This window comes from Heterocephalus glaber, unplaced genomic scaffold (assembly GCF_053883595.1).
Source record: "Heterocephalus glaber isolate CG9 unplaced genomic scaffold, H.glaber_assembly_v1.0 deba00001724, whole genome shotgun sequence".
Classification (NCBI taxonomy): domain Eukaryota; kingdom Metazoa; phylum Chordata; class Mammalia; order Rodentia; family Bathyergidae; genus Heterocephalus; species Heterocephalus glaber.
The window spans coordinates 2,219,693-2,241,148 of NW_028258435.1; the positions used below are offsets into that span (position 1 = coordinate 2,219,693).

Below are 21,456 nucleotides of genomic sequence, written 5' to 3' on the forward strand. Positions count from 1 at the left end.
GAAATTCAGAGTCAGAAAAGGAAATGATGCACACACAGTATACAATTAATAAGTGCCACGTCCAAAACATGAGCTAAAAATCTGTCTCTAATCCCATGTTTTCCCCACTGACCATTGTTGGCTGACTCTGGAAACACAAGATTTAACTGATGTAGATAAAAATATATCAGTTTTAGGAAAAATGTTTACACTGACGTTGTTTGCTTTGGAATAAATATAAGCCTCAAAGAATACTCAACATATAAGCCAAAGCTTTATGCATATTTGAATGGATTTAAGATTTCTTGCTTGTAAAATTTATGTGCCAAGAAATAAACTACTAAGTATAAAAGGAGAATCTTGTTCATCTGAATGAAGATCATATGATACTGATGTTAAGACCACTCCATGAGAAGTAAGTTGAAATGGGCAGAAAACGGTGTGTTGCTAATAAATCTACAAAGTTGTTAACACAGGGATTTATAATGCCTTTTTCCCAAATTCTGTGCAGATAGTGACAGAATATATATCTTGGCAAATTGACTTGGTATTTGTGTTATATCAGAGTAAGAATCACAGATATTAAGAGCCAGTCAAAGGCACATCTACCTTTTGAATTCAAATATCTCTGATTTTATGTTCTCTGTTCCCACAGATGACATATATAATGTCACCTCAGTGAACCTGTCATCCTCTGATGGATATGCTTGAGAGTGTAAAAGACCTCCAGCTCTGCTTGTGCAAAAACTTAATGGTATAAAATGAGAAAGAAGCTAGGAGATGAGATAAAGATGACACTAACAATGCTGTAACAGGCTGCTCAAGCTATTCTTGAAAATGTTTCATTCTTTACTGTCTAATTGGGCCACCTACTTAACCTGTCACTTATGTCTGGAAGGTTTACCACTATCATTACTAACCTTCATTCCCCAATCTCCAAGATGAAACTTAAACTCTTTACTCAATATTTGAGGACCAATACAAAGTTGTCCTGCTGTGGACAGAATGTCTGTACCTCTCCCAAATTCATATTTTGAAATTCTATCCCCCAAGAAGATGGTATTTACAGCTGAAGACCTTTGGGATGTGACCAGGTCATGAACTCTCATTGCTCATGAATGGAATTAATACCTTTGGAAACCACTCTACCCCTTCTCCACCATGGAAGACCCAAGCTAAAGGTCCAGGAACAAGGACCCAACACTTCCCCTTGGACTACCCAGGCTTAAGAACAGTGTATACCATATTTCTGTTGTTTATAAGCTCCTCAGTTTGTGGTAGCCTGAATAGACTAAGACATTTCTTGTCAGTGAAGTTTTCCTGTTATCTCCCAAACCATCTTTTCTAAAATGAAGACTTCAGCCATCCATAGTCTCTTAACACCACTGTAACCATTTTCACCAATTGATTGACTTAGTAACATGTAGAATTACTTTGCTATAGTTTTATTGGTAAGAAGTTCAACAGCTTTCATTTGACAGATTAAGGTATAGGCAGCACTGTGCTTTTTGCTAGAGGTATTGGAGAATCCTTTCCTTGTCTCATTCCTGTGGCTTCTGGAGGGTGCCTGTATATTTTAGCTCATGTTCTTCTTTATATTAAAAACCAGCTGGGCCAGGGATTTAGCTCAGTGGTTCTGCCACCTGCCTTGCAAGTGGAAGGACCCAAGTTCGATCCCCGGTACCAAAAGCAAACAAACAAACAAAACAAAAACAAAAAAAACCCCAAAACCAGTGCCTTACTTGCTTTTCCTGTTGCTAGCATACAATACCTGTTACACTCAACTTAAAGAAGGAGAGGTTTATTCTGGCTCAGGGTTTCTAGAGGAGAATTCAGTCTATGATCAACTGGTTCCAAGTCAGGAAAGGCATGGTGGAATGGTCTGGTGGAGGAGAGCTGCTCACTGCAGTGACCAAGAAGCAGAGAGAGAAGAGAGACTCTGGGATGGGTGATGAACCATTCCAGGTCACGTCCACTGTGACTGCTGCTTCCAACCAAGCTCCCCCTTTTAACAACACATTCAGCTCTGTACTCATGATCCAGTCACATTCTAGATCTAAACCATAACTGCCAGCAATGGTGCATCCCTTTGACATTTCCTCTGCTTCAAACATTTCTCTGATTTTAGCCAAGAACACTTCTGTGTATTTGAGGAGTTAGGTGATTATTTCAGGTGTTAGACTCACTGTATAATCCAAGAAGATTTCCTTATTTTAAGTTGTATAATCTTAATCATATCTGCAAAATCTCTATGCTAAGGAAGGCAACATAGTCAAATACACTAGAGATTAGAGCATGGACAGTTTGGAACACTGTCTATCCACTTCTGGGTCATACAGAGTTTCATATGTACTATTCTTTTCTCACCAATGTCCCTAAATTATCGCATGTAAAATAGATACACTATATACAGATCAAGAAATGCATATATATTCTTTTAATATACATTAAATTGGAAACTACTTTAAAATGTAATATACATGTAATTTGTTTCTGTACCACCCCTTTCCCCCAATCATATCTGCACAGATCTGGCAAAATATCTAATGCATATTAAGTTGCAACCCATAGTTACTGAAAGATTAAATACATAGAAAGGCTTTTCTAAGGCACAAAATAGAAATATCTGTCTTTTCCTAAGGATGTATTTTCCAAACAAAAATATATCCTTTGACAAATATCAGTGTTCCTATGGGAGAAACTAGACATCAAATGCAAGTTCAGAAGAGTTTTAAAATGTCTCCAGGGAATGATCAAGAGCTTACTAAAATGACTCCTCTGTAGATCAGTAAAAAAATTCTTGAAATGTTAAAAACAGTTATCTGAAGGCACTGAAGAATAAAGAGGCAAGTGGCTGCTAGCAGTGTCCTCATTGGGAGTAGAAATATTTTAGGGACCAGGTTCTGTTTTCATCCCTTCTTCACAGGAGACAGTATAAGATATCAAGCTGCAATCCACAGATCTACTTGTGAATAAAGGCAAATTCTTGGATATCACTGAATTTTTGAAAGAGAGGGAGTGATGGTTTAGATCTGAAATGGACCTCAAAGCCTCCTGTATTTGGAAGGTGATTGGATTATGGAGCTGGTATAGCTGACTTGCTGTTGGAGGTAGAAGCCAGGTGACTGCTGATGTCAGTGGGTGGGTCTGTCTCCCTTCTCAGATTCTTTCTTTACTCTCTGAATCCCATCTTCCATGATATGTGCAGACTCCTAGAATCAAGAATGAAGTATCTTTCATCTAAATTGTTGAAATATTTCTATGTATTACAAAAAAGGTACAATTTTATTAATAGGCCTAGAAAATTAAGGATGCATATTGTTAACCTTAGTGCAAAAACTAAAAGTACATTAAGATGTGTGCTTAAGAAATCAACAGAGAAAATAAATGAATACTTTTAAAAAAAATTAAAATCCACAAGATATGGTAGGAACAACACTGAAGAAAAATAGACAAAAAATATTAAAATAGGAGACTCAAATATAACCTTATCAGTAAATAAAATAAATATATCAAAAAATGAGATTGTCAGAACATATTTAAAAAGCAAGTCTTAACTATATACTATTAATGAGAGCTCTCTGTCTTTTAATTCAGAGCCATATAATGCTTTCATATCACTGAGGGCGTCTTGGCAAGAGGAATGAATGTTCAAAAGTTACAAAGGGGCCTGTGGAGCAAAAGTACACAGGTCCTGAACACAATGAACTGGAGACAGCACATGCTGAAAACAGCAAGGTGTTCAGATTAGGGAACCATTCTAGGTTCAGAAATTGTCCTTCACCCTGCTCAGTAAACTGTTTAGATTAACCTAAAGAATATATTGTAGAAGACCTTCTTGTTCCTTTACATAATTGCTCCCCCAAATTGTTTTTCTTCCTGTATTTCCTTGCAATAAATCCAGAGAGGTTTTGGTTTGGGGCTGCAACCTTGAAACTCCCTCACACTGGATGGTTTCATTGGGACAGTCACTCTGGGCCCCTTAGGGTTTGAACGAAATCTCATCATATCTGAGTAAACTTTTCATCCTCTGTGCTACCACAGTTGCACGCTGTGACATACCACCTTTCAGGAAATGTTGTATATCACTTTTTCTTTATCAGTTTATTTGTTTATGAACACTTTTGAGAGTGTTTCCATATCTTGCTAGTGTGAGTAATGCAATAAGCATGGTAGATTAGATATCTCTTAAGAGATTATGGTTTCAATTCTGTGTGTGTGTGTGTGTGTGTGTGTGTGCTATTCATCATTTTTTTATAAAACTAATTCAGCAGCAGCAATGGAACTCAGGACCTTGTGCAGGATAAGCAAGTACTCTACCACTGAATACACCCTCAGCCAAAATTCTTTGAGTTATATATCCACAAATGGGATGCTAAATCATATGGTTTTGTTTTTGAGAAACTTCTATGCTCTTTTTCACAGTGACTGCACCATCTCACATTTCTACCAACAGTATACAGGTATTCTAATTTTTTCATGTCCTCACCAACACCTATTTAAAAAAATATATAGTAACCACCCTAATGGGAATAGTGATATTACATTTTGGTTTTGATTTGTATTTCTTTAGAAAGGTAACTAAATTATTTGTGGATTTTTAATCAGGTTATAAGTATTTGTTAAGTAATTAAACTGCTTATATATTTTAGATATTAACTTGTTATTGGATACATGTTTTGGAAATATTTTCTTCTATTCCATAGGTTGTCTTTTCACTCAGTTGTTCTCCTGCTGTACAAAGCTTTATAGTTTTTTGTAGCCCTGTTCTCTACTTTTGCTTTTGTTTCCTATGATTTCGATTCTATGTTCAAGAAATTACTTGCTAGGACCAATATCATGAAGTTTTTCCTTACTTTTTTTCTAGGTGTATAGTTTCAAGTGTTACACTTACATCTTAATTATATTTTGCTTTGAGTTGTTTTATAGTGTGGTATGTATCCAAGTTCATTCCTTTTCATGTGGAAATCCAATTTTTTCCAGCACCATTTATTGAAAAGACTATTTCTTATTGTATACTCTTGGTACCCTTTCCAGTGATCAATTGTTCATATGGATTCATTTCTGTTGTATTGGTCTATATACCTGGGTTTATTTTCATTACTATAAATTTCTAATTATGTTGTGAAGTATTACATATGTCCAGCTTGTTCTTGCTCAAGATTGCTTATGCTTTTGTGGGTCCTTTGTTGTTCCATACAAACTTTAATGTTTTTTCTTCTTTCTGTAAACAAATTATTAGGATTTTGAAAAGGATTACATGAAATTGGTAGATCATTTTGGATAGTTCAATAAATTTTAAATCACTAAATTATAAAAAGTACATTTTAACCTACATGTTTAAAGATAGAAATCAATAAAAATAACTTACCCAGTACAAAGTTAATTATCTGTAATGAAAAGACCCTATGTTTAAATAAAGTAGGCTAAAAGATAAAACAGAAAAGAAAATTAAGTTTTTCCACATGCCAGGCAAGTGTTCTACCACTGATCCATATCCCCAGGCATTAGAAAATTATCTTGAACTGCATGGGAAGTAAAACATCTGCTCTAATTGAGGTGTAACAATCTCCCTAATCCATAAGTCCAAGCATTGCACAATAGGAAGAAAGGATAGCAACTTCACAGTAACACAACCTGGCAAGGACTGGCTAATGCAGGTGACCAAGTTCAATGGCAGTAGTATTGAGTTATTTTGTAGTATATACCATGGACATGTGATGAAATTTGAACTTAACTTGCGCCATTTTTTTTCCAGAACCTGTCTCCTCACTCTAACCATTAGAAAAAGCCAGACAATTCCCACTGAGGACATTCTAGAAAACATCTGACCACAATGTCATAAAAGAAAGTTAAGGTCATGATATTCCAGAAAACCTAGAGAGTCATAGCTAAGAGGAGCATAAGGAGAAATCATATCTAAAGATAATGTGGTTTCTTAGTTCAGATCCTGGGACAGATAAAAGACATTAGGTAAAAACCAAAGAAATCTCCATAGGTTAACATTTGCTCTTTCACTGCTAACATTTCAGAATAGGAAGAATTTAAAGTGAATGAGCTAAGATTCCACAGGTAAATTAGAATATTAAATGCAAATTTAAAATGAATGCAGAAGAAATAAAATCACAATAAGTAGAAATTAATCCATAAAATTGATAGTAGAAAAATAAATGATCCAAGAGATGATTCATGAAAATACTAAGTAGTGTTTATAAAACTCCAGTCAAAACATATGGAAAGTACAAATTAATAATATTTGGAATGAGTAAAAAGTTATCAATATGTATCCCATAAACATTTAGTAAAATAACTTTTTCCTAAACCTTCAAAACTTTAATTGTGCTGTCCTGGCTGCCTCAATGTCCTAAATACGTTCAAAACATTTCTCTTTCATAGTCATTTTGACATTGAGGAAGAGCTAGAAGTCACACAGTGCCAGATCTGGTGGCTAAGGTAGATGAAGACACAGAATAATATTCTTATGAGCCTGGCACACAGCAGGGGCATTCACCGAATTTTGATCACCGCTTGTAATACACTCACAAAACAGACTTTCAGAACTTGTTCCCAAAGTGGCAAAAACAATGGGAAAGTATGTTCAAAGAGAGAGGGAGTTCTTCGAGGCAGGATTAAAAAACAATGTGTCTTTTACTATAATAAATTTTTAAACATTCAGGTGTATATTTTGATTACATCTCTTAGATGTCCTCCGTGTACAGAAATTCATTTTTCTCCACAGGATTGAGTGCGATGTGTTCCCCAAGCTGCAATTGCTTGGAAATGGAGAAGTGAATGAAGACGTTCTTTCTGAAATACATACAAGTTTAACCTCAGTCTTTATTAAAAGGAGTCAGACTTAAAACACAGTAAGAATAAATTTCCATTCTTAAAAAAGGATACATTAAAAAAGACTCAAATTACAAATTAATTAAAAATTACTCAAATTACAAAAATTAGATTGTTAGCGTCTAAGTTGAGATATTTCCACATATGAATGATACTAAGGTAAAGCTAGACACAAGGTAGGATGTAGTTGCCTGTTTCTCAAGGGTAGATGAATTAATTCAAGAAGTATTTCAGAAAGTGGCATTTAAACACTAACAAAAAATAATCATGTTTCTACTTATATAATTTAACTTTACATCTCTATTTCTCCTAGAACTTTATGTCTGTTCTATAGAATACACATGTTTCTGATGCCCCCTAATATACCATGGCCCAGCAAGAAGGCTTTCACCAAATGCTGTGCCAATAGCAGTACCATGCTCTTAGACTTCCTAGGCTCCAGAATCATGACCTAAATAAGATAGAGCTAAACAAAGCTCTCTTGTATATAAATTACACAGCCTCAAGCATTTAGTCATAGTAACAGAAAATGGGCTAAGGTATGTACTATTTTAATAGACCCTGTCTCTGTGTTCTACAGCATGTTTATTTCTGTTTATTTCATTTGGTCCTAGACTGTCTTTGATTCTTTCCATGTCTATCTGTCATTGTATTACTAGCTCCCTGGGAACAGTGGATAATAAAATTCACATCTTCACCTGTGTCTCATTTTGTATATAAAGTCTTATCAATAGGTATTTGTTAAATCCATGTTTATTTCCTTTTGAGTTTCCTGGAAAAAAATAACATCTCCTATATGCTTTTCAGTTGTTTCCTTGTGGTAAGAATTTCTAAAACTATTTACTTAATTCCTATGACAGAAACAAAATCTTATGTCTCCTTTTGGTAATAAACTTCATTTAAATAGACATTTTTCAGACTTTGCTTTAAATTAACATGTGCAATGTTTGCTTATTCTCATAAATATTGTTCTGACATAATCATGAAATAATTGTTATTAATTCTGGAAAGGACTCCTGGATAAATGTTCAGGTGATTTCTCATTTCTCAGAGCCATACGGTGAAGGTCTTCAATATTAACCCATCACTCCCACTTTGACAGTAAATGTAGCTGCAATCGAAGGATTAACTGCAAGCATCAGAGCATTCCCTTCTTCCCTGTCCCATATCCTGTCACTACGTTGTTTGTAAAATGAATTTCTCTCCTTTCTTTTACTCACTGATGACAATTTAAACACAAATAAGTTTATTTTTATCTTTTCATGGATATTTACTTTTTAGAGGAAAGAACCATCACTAGAATTTATTTTATAATATGCAAAAATGATTTACACTGAAACACTTGCTTGCCCTTGACTTCTATTTTATGACAGTTTTGTCTTTTAAAAAATAGTGGGATTTATTTTTGACTGTGAATTCACCCATCTCTCCAACATATTAACTCAGGCACAGAATTATCTTCAGAAGGCTTGCTGTGCAAGGACAAAGGGGTGCTTTTGTTAAACTCAACTGATAAAAATGATGAAAAGTTTTACAACTAAAATCTACGTATGTTAGATTATTTAAAAAATCAAAGTGATTTTTTTAATTAAACAGGACACAAGTACTAAAATAACTAATCATTCATAGGGCCTTCTCCTGTGGGGAATGTTGTAGCTTCCAGCATGGAAGAATGGAAGTAGCTTCCATTCTCAAATCTCCACTCTCCTCTCTTTCCAGGATTCCTTGCTCTGATTCCTTTTGTAGAAAATTAGTCTCACATGCGTAGGTCAGATACTCAGGTATGAATGTTGTTTTTTCTCTGCCATTTTTTAAGCTAGTCAGGAAAACACATCCTTTCCAATGCACAAATTAAAATTAAAACATTAGCATACCAAAGAGCTTAGTGTAAGTCCTTCTATGTAGCCTATTATTTGGTCTAAGCTTGCCTTTGGGGATAAGAGAAAATTAGGGGAAATATAAATGTGTTTATTTTTAGTAAATGTTCTTAAAATAAAATAAATATTATTGTCTTAATCTTTTCATACAGATAGAAGTATGACTTTAGTTTGTGGAATTTCTAAACTGTAATTAACCTAAGAAAATAAAAGCCTGCAGAATTATCAAGATGCTCACTTAAAAGTTTTACTTGTTTTCATACCACTCCTTTCCTCACTATTTCATTTTTGCTTTTGGTCTTCAAAATCTTGCTAAAATGGTTAATATTCTTCAAAGATGGCAATCTAGTTTATTCTTTTCCTCCTCATATTTATTTCCTATAATAATACTACATGGCTATATTCTTTGCATGGTGTTGCGTGTGTTAGCTGTCATTATATGATACACTATTCTAAAACGTTGTGACCTATTATGCTAATGAATCTATTACCGTGTCTCATGCTCTGCGCATCAGAAATTAGGGAGTGACTTGGCTGGATGGCTCTGCCTTGGAGTTTCTCATGAGATTCAATCATAATTCAGCTAGAACTGCAATCCTCTGAAGGTGTGTGTGGAGCTGAAGAATCCACTGCCCAGCAGGCTTCCTCGCATGGCTGATGAGTTCCTTCCGGCTTTCGGCATGGGACATGTTTCTCAACACATAGTCTTCCTTGGAGAGCTGCTTGATGATCTTCATGGCAAATGAATAGATTCTGAGTGTGAGCCATCTAAGAGAAGCACAAGTGTAAATGGAATGACACATCAGAAGCCACACTCTTCCTCAGTATACAATGGTCACCCATGCCGGTCATAATTCAATATGGGAGGGAAACCATACCAGCTGTTAACTGAAGAGATCACAGATCTTTGAAGTCCATCTTGGTGGCTTGGTGCCACAAATGACTCTTCCAATTTCCTGTTCATCTTCAGTGAATTTCTCTTTCACCTTATCTCAGACACTCACTCCCATACCTCACTCCAAAAACCTAATGTAATCTCCAACTACAAGTTAAACAACTCCTTTGATCAGCTGTCTTATTTAAGCAGCTCTTCTCGAATTTTACTCAATTATTCATAACAGATGCTGACAAGGCTTCAGGGAAAAATTAACTGTTATACACTGTTGGTGGGAATGTCAACTAGTATAACCACTATGGTAATCAGTATGGAGATTGTTCAGAAGCTAAAGCTAGAAATTCCATTCTGCCCAGCTATTCCCCTTCTAGGTTTCTTCCTGAAAGAGTTAAAGACATCATATTACAGTGATCCTTGCACACTCAGATTTACAGCAGCACAATTCATAATGGCTAGGTCTTGGAAACAACCTATGTCCATTTCCAGGTGAACGGATACAGAAAATGTATTTGTGCCCAGTGGAGTACCACTCTGCCATAAAGAAGGATAAACTTGAGCCATTTGACTAAAATGAGACCATACTATTTATATCACATTATTTCTCCTATATGAGAAATGTAAATTTTACATAAAGCACCAAATAAATAATAGATAATAGGAAGTATGGAGATAGATCTATAGAGGGAAGGGGAGAGAGGGGAGGGAAAGGGGATGGAGAAAAGATTTAAGATGTGTCATGTATGTATACCAACTCCACACAAGGAGTGTAAACATTGCATTCGGTGAAAATTTGTGAATAAAAATCTTAAAACAATAAATACCAAATACATATTTGATGTTTTGCTAACCTTACAACTCACTTTTTTATTAAACTTGAAGTTTTGACTCTACAGTTTCAATACCACTCTTGTACCTACCTTAGTATCACTAGCACCAGAAACTTACTGCAGGAGGGGTGGTCATGTGCTTTTCCCACTCATCCATCCGAACTCCTTAATAGTACTAGATAAAGTCTCAGAGCAGAACCTCTATCACTCTTAACCAATGATTATCAGCTTCAGTCAGGATTGATCTCACTAGGAAACTATACTACCAGTACTCTGTAATTGTACGTTACTCTGGTCAACATATTCCCCAAATGAAATATTTCTACCCTCCTCAAAATTTGAATGACTCATTTTATATTTTACTCTCTTTGGGGTATTCCTCCTTCTTAATTAAGAAAATATGAACCATCAGTGGGAAATCTCTTGGCTTCCACCTACCAAGCACATTAACTAACCAGCCTCCCGTAATTCTGCTTTTGTATAATAGATCAACATTTCTCCAACAGTAGCATGCATCACGTCACCTAGAGGAATTGCTAAATTGCTGATTGCTGGTCCCTAGCCTCAAGGTTTCCATCTTGCAAAAATTCTGCAGCAATGCTTTTGTCATTTGGGTGAAAACCATATTTTCAGAACCCTCTGATAGGAAACATATTCCTCACTTTTTGTAGCACTAATACTTTCAGCTGGGTCTTAGGATCCAACTCTACTCTATGTATCTATAGGATATTTATATATAATTTCTATTTGTATATAATATTATCAGGAATATATATGTGTCTATATATTTCATTCACCTTCATGCATACACACACAGATATATATGAATGTATACATCTGATAAATAATAAATAGTCTTATTTTAAGGGTGAAGGAGGAGGGCCCAAGTTGAAGCCCAGCCTGGACAACTTTGAGACAAGCAAAACCCTGTACTAAATAAATAAATGGTAAGTAAGAGCTGGGGATGTAACTCAATGTGAAGGCTCTGGTTCAATCTCCAATACCTCAAAGACAAGCAAACAAAAAATGATTGCCAGGCTGCTGAGTGTAGCTCCATGTAGAATCTTTGCCTAGCTTATGTGAGGCTGCAGGTTCAATTCGTTAGTCTTGCAAACAGAAAAGCCTCACGTTTTCTTCCATCCTCATAGCTATATGAATGCCAAAGCTTGAAGCAAAATTTTCTATGAACCAAAAGTTACCTTCATAACAAACAAGGTTCTTGAAACAGTTTTCCAACTTGCTGTGCACATTTATTAATTTTCCTCTAACCTCTCAACTAATTCCAAAGTGGCTATTTCCTGGATTCATTCAACTGAAACACTGTTAATAAATACATCAGACACTTTCAGATTACTAAATTCCAAAGGCATTTTTTCTTTCCGCATATTACTTCTTCTTTTTTGGTCCTTTTGCAACACTCTTGGTTTCTATCATACCATGACAATCCAGTGTAGCCGCTGTGAATTTACCAGTAGTACAGCTCTCTCTGTCCGTCCTCATTTTGTGGCATCTCCTACATTTAACCATTAAAGTTTAGATCTCATAATTTTCCGCCACACCTTTTATAATTTCTCTCCAGATAACTTTCTTTTCCTAAAAAGATTACTGACTTATTTAATACAGGTCAATCTCTCTATTAGCAACTTTTCTTTTTGTCCCTTCAACAAAATAGTTGACATCTACAACTTAAGGAGGAGAGGTTTATTTTGCTCACAGTTCACAAGGTTCAGTCTGTGCTTGGCTGCTCCAAGTCACGAACATCATGGCAGAAAGATCCAGTGGAGAAAAGCTGTTCCTGTCATCAGAGGCAGAGTGAGAAGGGAAGAGCTGGGGACAAGAACGCATCCTCTCGGTCACACTCCAGTGACCTCCTGCAATCAGGACCCATCTCCTTACAGTCCTTTTCTCCTGATTTACTGTCTCAATGAATCCCTTCTGGGTTCTACCTCAGCAGTAGAGACGCGCCACGCTCTGAGCCGGATTCGAGCCCGTCTATTATACCCAGCGGCCGAGGTGGGCTAGCGCCCAGAAAGGTTCCTCGGCAATGGGAAGCGATTTGATTTCTCCTTTTACATCCTGCTTTCAGTGGGGGAGGGCTCAGGGGAGAGCGAGCAGAATCTTACAGAAGCAGAACCACGCCAAGTCAGGGGGAGGCACAAGGAAGTTTCACACACAGTGGGTGAGCTGCAAAACATCCGGCAAGTGCAGCGAGTTTCCTGCCGAGCAGGATGCTGGGGTTTGGGGTGCTTTGTCCAGCACAAGCACTTTGGCGTTGAGGCTCAAGAGGGAGTTGGTTGGCTAGCACTATTTATTTGTTTATTTATTTTGAAGCAGGGTCTTCCTAAGTCACTGAGTTGCCCAGGCTGTGCTTGAATCTGAGATCTTCCTGTCTCAGGCTTCCAGACTGCACGGATTATAGGCATGTACCAGCATGCCTGAATTATTAATTTTTATAATTTCTGGAGTTTTACTTCTTGGTCTGCATCTGAGCTATTCTTTCTGCTCTATCTTCCGGTATACTAGTGTAATTTAATTTTCCATCAATGTCTAATTTTTTCATTTCATGCAACCAGTACATATATTATTTCAAGTACTATATTTTTAAGTTGTAGAAGCTCTGTATTTTATGTTTTGTAATTATCTGTGAAATTTTATAGTTTCCTGTTTAATTATCCTTCTTTCATTGCTTATGTGATTTATTAAAATATTGAAATATTTAACATTCTTGTATGTTTGAATGCTGGTATGTATAGGTGTTGAAGATTTATTTTACAATTATGTATTTATTCATTATCATTCATGGAGAGGAGTGTTTCTACCTTGCAAATCTACCTAGCTGTTTTTAAATTATGAAGTTATATGTTTATTTTTAGTGGAAATTTATTTATAGACCTAGCATTAAAATGTTTGCCTCTGGACAGGAATTGCTCTTGATCATGCAATAATAATGATATCACCATCTCGGGACTACTTTTTGCTTAATGTCAGTTTTTGTGTGCATGTGTGAAGGACACACAGATAATGGGAGTGTGATTGGAAAACTCAGTTTGTGTTTGTGGCTAAGAAATCACAGGGGAGGCATGTTCTCTTCATCTTGATAGACTGGGGACAAGGGCTCTTTCCCCGGTTTATATCTTGGATGAAGAGGATTTGAAACTGGGCCTTCAGTGCTTAGCTGTAATCTCAGCACTCTGAGACAATGAGATAGTAGGATCCCAAGTATGCACTCAGTCTAGGGACCTTAGCACCTTAGTCAGACCCTGTCTCAATAGAGATAGATGATAGATAGACAGACAGAGAGACAGACAGATAAATAAATAATATCTGGGGTTGTATCTCAGTGTGAAGATGCTGGGCTCAGTCCCCAGTACCAAGGACTGGGGAGGGATTTTTCTACTTGTTGTCTCCCCAGTACACAGAAAAAAGTTTGACATTGATCCAGAGTTCAATATGTACTTGGAAAACAAATGTTTAAATTGAGCGCTTATAATTAGGCCTTAGGTGCCTGCAGAAAAGGTTCAGTCCAGGAGACAAAGAGGCCTCAGGAAACATGCTAGAGGTTCTGCTTCGCAGACTCCAAATCACCTAGAGGTATTTGCACCTCTGAAACCCTTCTGAATGACTACTGCAGCACAAAAGTGAAAGGAATAATGGGAAGCTCTGCACTTTGATTAAAAAAAGAAATACATTGTTGTCAATTTTGTTCAAGTAAAAATAACAGGTCAATATTTGTGTAACTACTAATAACATTTATTATGTTGAATAGATAAAAGGCAAACATAAGCTAGATCACTTTAACGCTTTTATGTTTTAAAAATGTATCAAAGCTGACACTCAAATCTGTACATCTTGGACTCAAACCATATTCCTCAATTATTCTCAAAATTGATTGGGGGGAACAGAAATCTTGTACAATCCTAGGGTATAAAATGAAACTTTATGTAAAAAAAAGAGTACTTTAATAATAAAAGGCAAAGGAAATTTATTATATATAGGATGCATATGAGATTATATATAATATCTAGTTAGAATTACTAAGAAGAGTCCTTATAATATCTGTATATATACATATATATATATGAAAGTTATCATAATTTATATCTGAAAGTATGTTTTAGTGATTGCCTTTTCTAAACATGCCACTTTAGGAAAAATACAATTATCTTGACACTGTTTTATTTCCAATTCTTAAGGCTGCAGAAAACAAAATATGAGCATATACTTTATCCTAATATTCTACTTTTCCTTAGGAAAAATTTCTACAGACTGATTTAATAGGTCAAAATTTGTGATCATTACTACATCTCCTGGAAACTAAAAGTCTATGTTTGTATTGAGAAATATAACAAACTAGGTCACTAATAATTTAATAATTGAGATTTATCATTCTTTAACATTTTAAGTTACTATTTTCCTATTAATGAATGTATTTTTCATAATATTTTTTGTATTTTCCTATAAATGAACATATTATTCTTAATCCTTTTTATTTTTAACATCTCGATTGTTTTTTAAAAGTTTTAGATTTATAATATTAATATGAAGATAGTGGTAAATTCTCATATTTACTATACTAAATTTCGAGGTGATTTGTCACATTTATTGTTGCTGATATTGAAATATTATTATTTATAACAGTCCACAATTTATTCATGCTTTCTGTCCTTTTACCTAATGTCTTATACTGATTCAGAATCCATTCTAACACACCACATTATATATATAATGGTCGTGTCTGTTTAGAATTTTCTTCATTTGACAACTTCTAGTTCCTTTGATTATGGTGAACTTACTGTTAAAGTGTAGTTGTCAGATATTTCACTAAATGTCCCTCTAATGAAATTTGTCTGATGTTTTTCTTATGACTGGAGTAGTGTGCTTTTGGGGAAACAATCTCAAATGTAAATTTCCATTCTTGTCCCAGCATATCAAGGACTCATTCCCTTGACCTAACTTGTCATTATAGGTATTAATCTTGATCATTGTTGCTATGGTAGATCCTAAGTAATAAATTTATTTAGAATTATTTTCTGTGAGAGATTGGTCTATTCTCTCCTACTTATTTGTTTATCCAATCATTTCTCTATCTCAGTATGGACTCCTGCATATTTACTTTTTCTTTTGGCTTATAACATTTATAAAAACTCAAATTTCATAATTTCTTTTAAAAAATAATTTTTTTGAATAACTGGAAGTGAATCTGTGTGTACAACCTTGATTATTTTCTTAGTGATGGACAAAATCTTCTTGGATTTAAAGTTAAAAGTCTCTGAAGACTTCTGATAGAATGTGTTATATTGCATAACCTAAATGTCAAAAATGTCCATTGCATTTTTAAAATGTTGTCTCTTAACAAGTTCATAAATGAAAAAGAAACTATGCTTTTTATAACCCCCAACAGATATGTCTTGGGGCTCTTCTCATTTTAGGGACACTCCTCATGAAATACAGTCTGTGCATTGAACCTTTTGATTTTTATCATTGACAAGACTTTCATCATTCTACAGCTATTTAAGTAATGGCATTTAAGTCTCATTATTTGGAAATACAGTTAATGAAAATAGTGCTCTCTGGGTTGAATTTCTCTCTTGCTTCATTTTGCTAAAGATGTGTGAGTTGGATGGAGACACTGACAGTCCATTTTCTCAATTTTATACTTCTAGTGGTGGGCAGAGAGGGGATTGGTCATATTAAATCTAATCGTAACAACAATACTCTAGGAATGAGTGACTCTTCCTATTTTTCAGGTGAGGAAACAAGTTCCAAAGGTTGAATTTCCCCAGATAATTTAATTAGTTCCGTATTATTATTAATGCTGTGTTAATGCTTTATCCCACCTGTCATGTTTTATCTTGCCACAACCCTGTCGTGTGTTATATCCTCATTTTACTGACATCAAAACAGAAGTTTCTGAGCCACTTAGAAACTTGCCTAAGGTAAGCAAAGCTAAAAAGTAGTAAACTGTTTTTCTAATTCCATCATTGCTCTTCAAATCCATGCTATTTCATGTGATGTGGATAACAGTCATAGATAAGTGTGGATTTGCATATATAATTCAAGATTTTTGTATCTAGCTGTCACACTGTACAATCTTATTTGGAGGAAAAGAAATAGCAAGAGACAGAAAAGTGAGTTATAAAATAAATAAGTGAATAGAGATTAATATAGAAAAAAATTACAAATTCTAGCCACGAGGTCACTTAGGATTTATTTCATTTTCAATGCTTTCTTTTTTCTCAATCCTATTATGCATGGAATTTGTCACAGCATGAATGCAAATTTAGAGATTCCAGTCTTAACTATGTTATCTGTAGTGTTAGAATCTTCTCTGTTCCCCAGGCTCTTGCCATAAAGTTTAGTAAAGTCTGGAGTTTTGTCTCATAATGCTGTCAGTGGTAAGTATTTCCATAGGCTTCTCCTTGAGCTAAAGATAGAAGTTATTTTTCCATAGAAAATATTGTTTGATAGAACAAGGTCTTACTCTTATTTGTATACACATTTGGTCAAAATGTTTAATCTCACTGCGCCTTTTCTTATTAAGAATGCCACATAGTAAAAGATGTACAATAGACTCATTATAATGCTATTTAACACAATTTAAACACAGAAAAAAACAAGAGAAATGAAAATACAGATGTTCTTCAACTTATGATGTAGTTGTGGCCTATAAACCTATTTCAGTTTAAAAATATCAGAACTTGAAAATACATTTAACATACCCACTGTTCTTTAAGGTGTCTGTTGTTTACCTACCTGCTTATGTAGATGACTCAAAGTCTAGGTTGGCTGTGTGTACTGCACAGAATATTGCTAGCCTAGGAGAAGTTCAAAATTCAAAACTCAAAATACAGTTTCTATTGAATACATATATTACTTTCCCATATTGTAGCATCAAAAAATTATAAACTGAACCATCCTAAGCCAAGGACTATCTGTAGAATGATTTGAAAGAAAATTTCCTAGACCCAAACTGCCATTTGTAAGGAAGATCTTCACATCCTTCCAATGACTCCTTCATACAATAGGCTGAGAAATATCAAAATTCTTTTCACATCTCCAGGAAAAGAAGGTTGATCACAATGACAAAGAAATGAAGGCCCAGAGATCCTATGATTAAGCAGTGACTTTCAAGACTCATCAAAATGTGCAAAAGAACAGAGTCAGCCTAAAACAATGCAGGTTCAGGGGTAGGCGGGCTGTGACTGAATCAATGGCACTTACATTTCCTAAGATCTTGTCTTGACCCTGTGAAGCTGGCATAGAGAAGGAGGGTTGAGGACAATGTATCAGTCAAGTTCACCCAGGAAAAGAGAAACTATTCCATTGCTTGTATTGACACTGAAGAAGCAATGTTGTCCTCGGATCTAGGTTTCACCAAAGCTGTTGCCATTTACTTTGAGTCCATACCTTTGATTACTGGGACAACATTAGTTGATACTTGTCAAATTTATACTTTTCATTGCCTAATAAAATGCCTTTGACTCCCATTCCAATATATATTCTCCAGTGTTCCACATGTGTAAGTTGGGAAATTTTTGGACTATTTTGCATGCATAATGGTTCTTCTCAACTTTGGTGTTTGTACTCATTAGGATCCCTTGTGATTTGTCCATGGGTTTGAAATAATCAGATGTGTGCCCCTGGGACTTAGAGAAATTCCACTTGCTTGTGCAAGGTAAGTACAGTAATACCTCGGTTCATGAATTCTTCTCTTTGCAAACAGCTTAGTTTGTAAACAGAAGCACTCCATAAAATTTTGCTTCCATTCTTGAACTCCACATTGGGTGCTAAACACAGCCCTGGGTATCTTCCCCAGAATTGTGGAAAGAATTCAGTTCGTGAACCAAGGTGCCACTGTACTTCTGGAAGGATTATTTTATTGTTGTTAAGACCTTTGGTCTAGTAGAAGCAAATCTCATATGGGAATAAAGGACTTTTGACTTCCCTGTGGTTTGGGGAGATTTGCAATCACAATATCAATTCTTACAGTTTCATTCATTTCAGGTCTTAACATAAAAGGCCCAGGGAAGCTATGATTTCAATTTATTTTGTAATTCAGACACTTGTTGGATAAAACTTTGGATTTAGTTTCCTGAAATATTTGCCTTAGAATAGTACAGCAGAACTAACATAGAAAGTGTTATTTCTGCCGAGACCTGAGATGTTAAAGACTGGAGCTTGCTATTTTATACTTTAAGAGCTTTAGCACATTTAGAGGTAGGATACTTGCCACACAGACTCATGAACTTTATTTCTACCAATACTTTCTACTGCTAACTCTGCAGGGCATCCTCAAACTTCACATTTTTATAGACATAAAACTCCAGGCAACTTCAAGTAAGAAATATTTGCTGATGATGATTTCTGACTGGCAATTTCTCAGATGGTTCTTAAACTGATTTTATAGTTCTTGAATAAGAAAAAGAAAGTCTTCCCTTTACAACAGATTTTTCAGGTACTTACCAAAGTATGAAAGTAGACTCTCTCCTAACTAGCAAGAAAAATCACAGAGCTAGGTCCCATTCCAACTGTGTTAATCCCATTTCCATTGCTGGAACAAAAGCACAAGATTAACAAATTAGAGAAAAGGATGGTTTATTTGGGCTTCAGTTTCAGAGGTTTCAATCCATGGTCTGTTTGCTACAAGACACATTGTGGTAGAAGCCATGGTGGCAGGAAACTACTCAACCCAGGGTACCCATGAGGGTTCTCCCTCCCAGAAGTGTGCTTTACTAATTTCCTGGTGAGCAAGTTGACAATCAAGACTAACCTTCATGCCAAACCTCCCCACCCAAGAAATCTCGTCTATGCTTGACAGCAAATAAGTGGTCCTACTTATTCAAGTAATTACATGCTTATTTTTTGTGTTATCACACTAAAAATGGAGGGGAGATATTTAATCTGTCTTCTTTACTACTATCATTTTTATATTGGTATAATGAACACATAACTGTATATTATTTACTTGACAAATCATAACCAAAATGTTGATCCTTCTTAATATTAAGAAAGTCATTCCATTTTCCTTGATTGAACCTCTCAGTTGTGCAATGGGAATTTTTATTCATAAAATTTAAGAGGTATAATTCGTAAGAAGGCATTGTGTGAACATAAGGAAATATACATGTTGTTAATTTCATCTTCACTCCTAGGGCTTTATTTTTTTTTCCATGACCAGGGATCGAACTCAGAACTTTGCACTTATGAGGGAGGTGCAGTGCCACTAAAATTCTAAATTCTCGGCCACCTCATCTTCACTCCCAGTTGGATTGTTAAGTCCAACCCTTGAGGCCTGAAATTGGATTTTTGGGTCATATTACAATCTGGTTCCATGTTTCTGGCCCAGTTCTCTATGTTCATTTATTTCTGACCTGTTATTTTTAGGCTGCTATTTGTAAATTAGTCATGGAGGGAACCATGGATACAACTTAGTATTTTGCATTGGTTAACTATCTAAGCTAGGACTATTTCCACACGGATATACAAGTGTCTATAATTCTATGAGAAGAATTTACCATGGGTAAATAGCAAATGGAAGAGTAGAAGAGCTGGAATTTGAGCTCATGAAGTTAATTTTTTGCCTATTCTTCTAACCACTGTGTTCTTTTTTTAATACTAAATTTGATTTTCCTTTGTGCTCTTTGAACCTAACACATTTTATATCATTTGAGTTTACAGAGAGGTTATTCTCTTCATCTAGTATTAATTCTATTGGCCAAATCTTTTACTCTTTCGCATCATTGTGCCCTTGAATTTCTCTAGCACGTTGTTCCCACAATTTCCCTTCTGCTCCAGAAATGTAAATCATAGGCAAGAGGCATATTTTCCAGTAAGTACCAGGTCCAGGCTATGTTTTATCCTTGGTAGGAGGGGAGAATTCTCAGATTCATTTTCTTTCATCCCAAGTCATCTTCATATCATCCCAAGAGCATCTTTGGTTTTATCTGACCTGGGCTAATGACCTTGTTCTCTGATACACTTGGCTATCAAATATCTTTAATGCACGTATTTTTCTATGTAATTGACTCAGGAGAAAGATTCCTGCTAAACCCGATTCACAATTTACTTAACTAGGTGGGCATTATTACTTCCCAGTGACAAAATAATGATCATTCTCAAAAGATCCTCACAGTACAAAAACGTTATACAGGATATGAATCCTTGGCCGCCATCATTTAAATAATTGAAGAAGTAGATCAAGAAAAGTCAAACAGATGAGATTAAGGGTGTTGAAGTATCATTAACATAATTGGATGCATATATGTTTATATCGCAAACCAACTGCCACAGGAAACACACAACAAAAGGAAGGGCGATTTTATATGACAGAGCTGGTTATCTACATCAGCTGCTTTGTATGTACTATTTATGCAATTTTCCCCCAAAATGATTAAGATATACGTAGGATACATAAAACTTCTTCCTTGCTTTCTTTTTAACTTTTGCTTTCTGAGTGAGATATTGTGTGTGTCTCTAAGAGAATTTTTGTGGCTCTAGTGTCTCCTTCACTGCATTCTGGATGAAATTCCTTCACACATCAACTAAGAGTTCTGGGAATGTTTCATTGTCAGTCACATACATAGTTTATACATTGAGTAATTTTCCCCAGCTCTCACCATCTTAAATGATGCATTCTACCAAAACAAGATCTGTATAGGGTTATAGGGTTGCTTCCCTTTATATATATATAAAGGCTAAGTAGGCTTACAATGGCAGCCTGCAGAATCAGGGCTAGAAGAATGCAAAATGGCCGGTGTATTGGAGAGCTGGAGGATCCGGTCAAAGGTCAAATGCCTGGAGCTCACTGCAGTGTCCTGTGTGAGTCCATGTTGCAAGTCCTTGTTGGAGCATCTCTATTGTAAGTCTGAAGGAACTGGAGATGAGTTCCCCAAGGCAATGGCAAAGGCTGGGGCCCCTACAGAGAAGCAAAGAGAAGACTTCCTTCTTCTTTCCCTTTTGATTCTGTCCAGGCTACAGACCTATTGGTTGGTGCCACCCACATCTGGGACAGGTCTTCCCTCCTCAGTTTATA

At 35.6% G+C, this 21,456-nt stretch overlaps 1 long non-coding RNA gene across 2 annotated transcripts; it reads right to left on the reverse strand.

The window, feature by feature from the left end:
* Positions 1–1,417: 1,417 nt before the first annotated feature.
* LOC147821621 (uncharacterized) lies at positions 1,418–12,586 on the reverse strand. Of its 2 annotated transcripts, none has more exons than XR_015446720.1 (3): positions 11,624–12,586; positions 9,194–9,470; positions 1,418–6,786 (listed from the first exon to the last, which is right to left on the reverse strand). It is a non-coding gene; the product is annotated as an uncharacterized LOC147821621 (long non-coding RNA). The 2 variants fall into 2 exon arrangements; XR_015446721.1 differs by having other exon boundaries at positions 1,418–3,191; positions 6,673–6,786; positions 9,194–12,586.
* Positions 12,587–21,456: the final 8,870 nt, after the last annotated feature.